Below are 8181 nucleotides of genomic sequence, written 5' to 3'. Positions count from 1 at the left end.
TGCTATTTCAAATATCATACTTCCTCCTGCTGTCTCACTAAATATCTGAGACCCACAGAACTATGCTTTGTTGTCGAATCTCTCTCTCACCGCTTGCGCTGTGTGCTTCTGAGACCGTGCTAGCTGTGCTTTTGTGATAGCCCCCATTTTGCTAAAGCAGGGAAACAGCTCGTTGATGTTTGACAGTGGATACCGTGGAAGTGTCCTCTGGTGCATGAAGGGAATTCTGCATGAATCATGAATGAATGCCAACTCCTCCTGCATTAGTACCAACTTCTCTAGTACGAACTCACAGCTCTGTCCCTGCAATCCCAATGTGTATGCTCTCTTCTCTCTAGTTAGAGAGCATAATTCAGTAGATAAAGTTATTTGTTAAATTATGGTTGCTAGGCTATAAGTAATAGGTAGCTCTTTATGGGGAGTAAAATTTCAAAATGGCTCACAGGCATATCAGTGCTGTCACTGTTCCAGACCTTGTAAAGGCATTAGGGTATGACTCATAGAATGAGTCTGTGCCAGGGCATTCAGAAAATGACTATAAGCCTAATGATAGCCCCGGTGAGGAAATCATTGTTAATGGGGTGAAAAAGGCAGTTGAGCCAAAGTGTTTCCCTGAGTGTTGTGGAGATGCTGACCCTGAACTTAAGAATGATAAAGATTCAAGTGTTGTGAAGCTTTTTATTATTGAACTGTCTCAAATAACGTCTGACCACTGATTACTCCTTTTAACAAAACACAATCTTGTCACTCATTTTATCCTCTGGCAGCATTCTCAGTTTTCCTGATGATCTCCGCCCCCCCCCCCTCAGCCCCCTATTGAGTGGCCTGCCCAAGAAGCTGTTCTGTTGGCTTTTGTGAAGTAGCCTATGCCATCGTTTGCAGTCGGTCCATAATTAGTAGTCGGAGCTCCTCCTTCATCTGAGGACATTTATGTATCGTGATTTCCCACAGCTACTGAACATGAAGGGCTGAAAACTAAAAAGGGCTCGCATGTCTAAGATGAACAGTGCTTGAATCAGGTAGGTCAACAGAAAGATGCTCTTTTTGCGGCCTGTTATACCAAGGAATACCAGCACACAGCCAGAACGCAAAGGGGCAATGCTTCATCTGCACTCCCATTCCCGGTCGCAAGCTAGCACTATAATCTGCTCATCAGAGGTTGCCAAAGGGATATCAGTTGAGACGGAGGGAGGGAAAACAAGGAGATGTAAGGGTCTACTCTCTCCAGAGGCCTGGCAAAAGGCTGGTCAAGCCCTTCACATGCTGCATGCCTGTTCGGCGGCCGAGCAGTGAGAGCAACAGCCCATTGGTTCCTTCCCTAACTCTGATCTGTTTACTACTGGTAGTTGTAGTGAAAGAATTCTGTGAGGATTTTGAAGATTGTGTTATGCAGGATCAAAATAAATCAGGACAAGTTTCTTCTTAGGTACATAACAGGTCCCAATAGATGAGCAAAACACAAATGGGTATTCTCTCATTGCAACTATCAATAGTAAGAGCTCAGTATTAGAACTGAGACAAGTGTCTTTTATTTTTCAAACAGTTCTATCCACTGGCTTAAGTCCACCTTGTCTGTGCCTGCTCCTCTTTCTGCTGAAGTATGGTAGATTGATATTTGTTTTTCTTTCAGCTTAGTAGTAATTATTAAACAATTCCCAGGCACCATCCACATGGAGCAGCTTTTCAAGCTCTATCCTGTCTTCCTGCTGTTTTCTTAACCAACCTAATAAATTTGGCTGCTGATCACAACACTTCTGGGGAGGAGTCCCTCATGCTGTTCAATAATGCTATTGCATTATTGAACAATATGGGCCAGATCTCTCCTGAGATCCAGACTTTTTGTGGTTCCCAAGCAAGGCAAAGGGCCTTGATTCTGGCCGTAAGTGGAAAATAGGGAATTTCCCTTGCATAAGGAAACTCTTCACTAGTGTAAAGCTGGCAGAGGCCAGAGATATGTGCTGGTGGGGCAGGGTGGAGCAACCCTTATCCATTGGCACTGCGTCCATTAGAGACTCAGTGAAAGTGGCATGAGTTAGAGCAGCCCTAGTGCAGCTGCAGCTAGGTTGGCACTGTCTGACAGTAGGATAAGAGAGCCATAGCAGACTCTGGTACTCTTCTTTCCCTGCACTAAGCACAGCTGAAATGTAGGAGAGGATCTGGCCCTACATTTCTGTGCAGCATGCCTTGGACAACATGTTAAAGGAGTATTTGAGAACTTCACCAGGTGCATATAACACTTCCAGATATATTCTGAAAAGACTTAACAGCTGGACCCAGTTCCCACCCACTTCCTGGCCTAAATGTACAGATTCTTATAGAAATAATATCATGGGAGCACATTTTCCCTGTTCCTGGCCTCTGTGCACAACTTTCATTTTAGTTAAATGTTACTAAGAAGTTTAAAGTTACAAACACAGAGGATGAAATTCTACAGTAAAAGGCACTATTTATTATTTATTAAGGTTTCAGTTTTACACAGATTCTGCCCCCAAGTGCAAATGAGAAGAACGCTGGAGATACAAAGTAAAAAACAACTAATGCAGCAGCTCGTCTTCCTCCCACCTGATCATACATCATTTGTTCACTAGTCATGTGCCCAGTACAATTTTAAAATGCCATCACACTTCTCCACTAGACAAACCCTATCTTCATCTGACTTAACTAGATGGATTTTGCAGAATGCCCTAAAAGCCAATAAATTCCTAAGGAAAGGGGCCCTTCCAGAAAATTGCCTGCCAACAGTCCCCTACTTTTTATATATTCACCTGAGGTGTGTAATACAGTTCAAGAGAAACATCATTACCCACAACATGGAAAATGTTCCTATTCCCATTTATTGTCAAAGCGTCCAAAGCAGGTGAGGAATGCCATAGCTAGAAGAGTTTATTCCATGCCTGTTGTGATCATATAATTCTATTGTGTTAGGAGGGCAAAAGTGAAATCGCTTTGGTCATGTCACTAATTAATTATTAACAACTGCTATTGGCTGTAGTCCAGCTGGGCTAAATACATTATATTTAAATATATTCCAGTGGACCCTGGTGATAGGTATTTTCTCCCACTGGATCCATAGTCTACACAGCCTTAGATTCCACAGTGGCTTTTCTGAGGACAATGAACCTGCGCTTTCACTCCTTCTCCAACAGTCCCTAGATTGCCTTCTCAGAGGACAAAGTACTTTAAAAAAACAAAAACAAAAAAAAAACCCAGCTACTGCTGATACCGCTAATATTTCTAGAAAAACAATCTTTTATTACAAGGAATATTAAGGGGAGCAACCTTGTAGATCTGGTATGGAACTGGGACTCAGGACGTCTGCGTTCTATTTCTGGGTTACCTGTAGACATTCTGTGCCAGGCACACGGTATAATATCATCCTCTGATGATATTATACTTCTCAGGCGGTAATATCATGCAGCATGGGAAGGATCACCCAAAGCACTGCAGTTCTAGGATGTTGACATGAAACTTTATAGAAGGAGGTGGGAACTTGGATCCTCACTTTATATCTTTTTATTTATTTATTTGTAAGGTTTTTTTTTTATTATTTTGTAAGTGTAAATACTCTGTTAGTTAGTTTAAGGGCTTGAATTTGTTCCATCTCTTTCTCTGTCAATTCTGTGTTTGACCTTCTCCAATGATTGTCTCCCCCTGTCTCTGGCTTTCTCACTCTGAGCTCTGACATTGGGAGCATTACTATGATAGCATCATGACAAATTAAGTGAGTGCAGCCATGAAAGAAGAGCAAATTAAACTTCTTAATGCCACGCATATAGCTCTGAAAAATCAATGCTAACCAGCTCAACTTTGTTACCAAACTCAGAGGAAAATATTAGATGAGACAGAAATTACCCTGTAAACGAATTATGATGCTCTGACCCTTCCAGCAAGCTTCAGCTATAGCTCTCTGAAACCAGCTGTAGCTCTGTTCTTTGGCTTCTCGATCTGGAAACTCTACCAACCCGAATGTCAGGCTCCTAGATGTAGGTCAGGTTTCCTTTGAAGCAGGATGAATGCCTTTGTGGGTGTATTCATACAGACTTTTAACAGTGCTTTCTTCCTGAGCTCAACCTCTCCCCCATAAAAACTTTACAAGGATGTGAGTCAGATACCCATGACTCTTTCCTTTAAAAGCGACCTGCAAAGGAATAATGAAATTGGGCGGGATCGCTTTTTGGCTTTTTATGATTATATATAAACGAGGTCAGAAAAGGTGCTGGTGGCTGTGTATGTTTTGGTTTTTCATTTATTTTTCTGTGTGTTTTTTACATGAGAAAATCAGGTTTTGTCTACTCTCCCGTATGGTGACTAGAGAGCTCGTGAGCGTGACATCACAAGAGTTCAAGAGAGTGAAAAATGGAACACCTGAACAGGGAAGGGATTTTTCATCAGGCCACTTAATATTCTTTTTGTTTGTTTTGGTTAATGCCTACTTTACTTCAATGACGAATGAACATTTTGGAGAAAAGAACATCTTTGCTGAAGATTTCACACCCCCTGAGCAGGGCTATAAGATACAGTGGTGAAAATGCTTACTTTCTATCTAGACTACAGCCTTCATCATTGCTACCACTGATGGAAAATTATGGGTCCTAATTTTTGTTATATATACATACAAGGTGTCAGTTGCTGCCTGGATTATCAGAGGCTCAGGCAATGAATATCCCTTAAGGAAAAGAGTCATCCCTAACCACTTTAAATGCCTACTAATTTATAGCACAGGTTGAAGACAGGAAGGCAGCGCTGTTAAAAATAAATGTCAATGTGCAGGGGATCCACCCCCCCAAGGTATTCATCCTACTTCACAGGAAGCCTGATCTGCATCTGTGAGCCTGAATTTCAGGTTGGTAGAATTTCCATTTTGGGAAGCCAAAGCTCTCTGAAGACCCTGAGCAGGATAATGAGTTTACAGGGTAATTTCTAATCTGAGTAGGGTTAGATGACATGGTGGTAAAAATATGTGAATCCTGTTTATGCTATTGCTACCATTAATGGAGCTGCCTTGGTGACTAATTAACAGGTCCTAATTTTCTTAGTGTACATGCAATCCCAGAGTGTTAGTCAAGGTTGAGAGATTTAGACACTTCCTTCTTTCTCTTTGCATATTCTCTTAATCACTGCTTTATTATCTCCAACTAAGAAATGGGATGGTGTACCTGGATATATCAGCATGACTCTGGGCTTACACCTTCCCAGATACTGATTTAACACGTAAATACTTCCAGGAGGATTATTCACCTTAACTTTATTGGGGCCTGGGTTTTACTAACAATGAAGTGCAATGAATATTTCATATTTTTGTCTCCAAAAAGCTAACCCAGTTCTTTTTCAAATGCCTATCCCATGATCTCTTAAACAAAAAGTGTCCTTAAAGTTATACAAACACACACACTCAAAGTCTGAAGTGGGCATCCAACATACCTTATAAAGCTTGTTCTGGTGTTTTGTACAAATTATTTATATCCCCAAAGTAATCTTTCAGAGAGAGGTAGCAGACAAACAGGAGTAGAGAATTTTAGAAAACTGTTTAAGGGTCCTAGATACTGTTTGACCCTTCCTCTCTCCATGGTAAAATAAAAGAGCTAATTTAGACTCAGCTGAGAGTCTTGTTACATGCTGCAGAGCTGCAATTACTGATACCTAGGTCTAAGTATTAGACCTACTTTGGGACAGTCTCTCTATTGCAAGAGACTGCCCAGTGTGCACCAGCAGTGAGGCTCCCCCATTAGCAGCTGAAATCACTGAGAGCTGTGTTAAGTGTAGGGGTGGGCCCTGAAGACATCTTGGTGAGTGGGCAGCTGGTGGGGAGGCGTGGCAAGCAGCCAGCAGGAGGCTGGTGGAGAGGCGTGGCAAGCAGCCAGTAGGGTGGCTAGCGGAGAGGTGTGGCAAACGGCCGGTGGAGAAGCTGGTGGAGAAGGCCAGAGTGGAGCCCCACAGAGGTGAGGCAATCGGTCCTTGGGGTGATGGGCGAGTGCCCGAGCAGTGCAGCATGTAAGTTGTCTCCTTACCCACCCCTGCCTCCTACACAGGGTGGGGGGTGAACTCTGTGGATCAACCTCTGAACTCTGGGGCTGCACTTGCCAAGGATAACAACTGTGAGTGGGGTACAGAGAAGGGATTGACATGTTAAAGGGACTTTTGGGTTGCTTGGACTTAAGACCCTGAGGGGAAAAGGACACTGCCCAACTTACTTGGGGCTGGGTCTTTTGCTCATGGTATGTGTTGTGGTGTTTTCCCAAATTAATGCTGAGTTAATTCCCTCCTTTTTAAAAAAGTGTTTGCTACACTCAGACTCTGTGCTTGCGAGAGGGGAAGTATTGCATCTTAGAGGCGACCAGGGGGTGGTGTGTAATTGTCCCAGGTCACTGGGTGGGGGCTCAAGCCAGTTTTGTGTTGTATTGTTGAAAAGGAACCTCTAGATACTGAACTGGCCCTTGTTGCTGCTGGCTCCACCTGGCAGAAGGGTTACAGAGGTAAAGACTGTGGGGGAGTCTAGTGTTTACCTCGACCTATTAACTCATGTTAAAACTACGGTGGTGTATTGAAAGCTGTACTGAAATTATAGCGCTATCACTTTAAATGCTCAGAGGCTTTTCCTGGTCTTTCTTGCAGGTTGGGGGGGCCTCTGTGTGAGAACTGGGTCTACTGGCAGTCAGTCTGTAACCAAATAGCCAGCCTAAAGTAAGGTTGGGAGTGCTTCTCTGTTTTAGGGAGTGGCTTGCTGGGCTCTCTCTGATTTTGGGTTCCTATGTGGTGGTGGTCTGAATTGTAAGAAGTAAAGTAGTGTTACATTGCAATCTTCCAGCAAGAATATTTGTCTTTATCTAATTTCTCAGTGTGTAGACTGTCAACAACTGCAAACTGTCTTGTCTTGATGAGGATTTTATCTTATGTTAGTTACTCACAGGCTAGCTAACAAGTTAAGAGCACAACTTTTTCCTAGCAAAGACAAGGCCGACATATGCTGCTTCTATAATGCTCAAGGTTTTTATCAGTCTGTGCAACAGATAAGGGGCCCAGCCTTCAATGGAACAATGTCAATTTATACCAGCTGAAGTCAATGTGCTAGGCTGATGAATGCCAGCTGAAGATCAGGCCGGAGGTCTAGAACTCACCTGCCTGTGTGATGCTGGAATGCACAGCCAGGCTTTACCTTTCCTTTCCTTTATTTATATGATTGATTTTGTTTTGCTTTTGAGAGTAAAGGGTTAGTTCACAGCTAGAGCAGCACAAAGGGATGTTTGTCTTCAAGGGACAGCTGTAATGTAGCTGGATGATCAGATGGCTCTGAGCACTACAGATGCCCTGCAAGCTGTATTGATAAGAGTAAAATGACTGAACTAGGGATGATCAGAGAGGATGTTGACATCTGTATTTGGCCAAGACTCTGAGGCAGACTAACACCAGCTCGGCATCAGATTACTCTTAAAGAAAAACAGACAAGCCCCTGGTCTGCCACTACTGCACTGATAAACATGTTCCGGCTCTGAATCCTGATCGCTGTATCCAGCTGTGTAATCTTCTCCAGAAATGGCCAGCCTTAATGAAATGGATAAAAGTATGTGCCCTGCGGCATGATACTTTATCTTTCACAATGTCCCCTCCCCTTCAGAGGCACTTCCAGTGAAACAAGCATGCAAAAATCTGTTGTTTGCCTTTGCAACACACACACAAAATCCAGCACCATCTTCTAGATCAAGCTGGGTTATGCCCTTTCAAAGGGCTGCTGTCCTAGTGCAGACAAGGCTTGTGTCATTTATCTATTGCTTACAATCGGCAATAGCAAGCAATGGATGTAGCTGAACCTATGGTCCGTCCCATTTCAGGAATTATGATTAAACATTGCAGAATTAATTTAACATTTTTAATCTAGAGATTGTTTGGAGCCAGGGCTCCCAAATGGCCCTAACGCTTTTTGGAAGCTGTAATGTAGACAAGGCTCAGAGAGGCTCAGGCATTTTTACACTATTTAACCCTGTGTGGACAAGGCCTAACTTGTGATTATTAAATGTTGTGTGTGAACCTGTGGTAAAAGGGCTGAGGAGAAGGAGAGAACCTTAGTGCAGTCAGAGGACTGGACTGGACAGGCTGTGGCTACAGAAACTTTGGAGCAGGCCATACCTCTGAGAGGGAGGTGAAGGAAGAAACATTAGGGGACTAACCCGCAGCAGGAGCTGGTAG

The sequence above is a fragment of the Caretta caretta genome, chromosome 4 (genome assembly GCF_965140235.1).
Source record: "Caretta caretta isolate rCarCar2 chromosome 4, rCarCar1.hap1, whole genome shotgun sequence".
NCBI lineage: Eukaryota > Metazoa > Chordata > Testudines > Cheloniidae > Caretta > Caretta caretta.
This window is presented reverse-complemented; position numbering follows the sequence as displayed.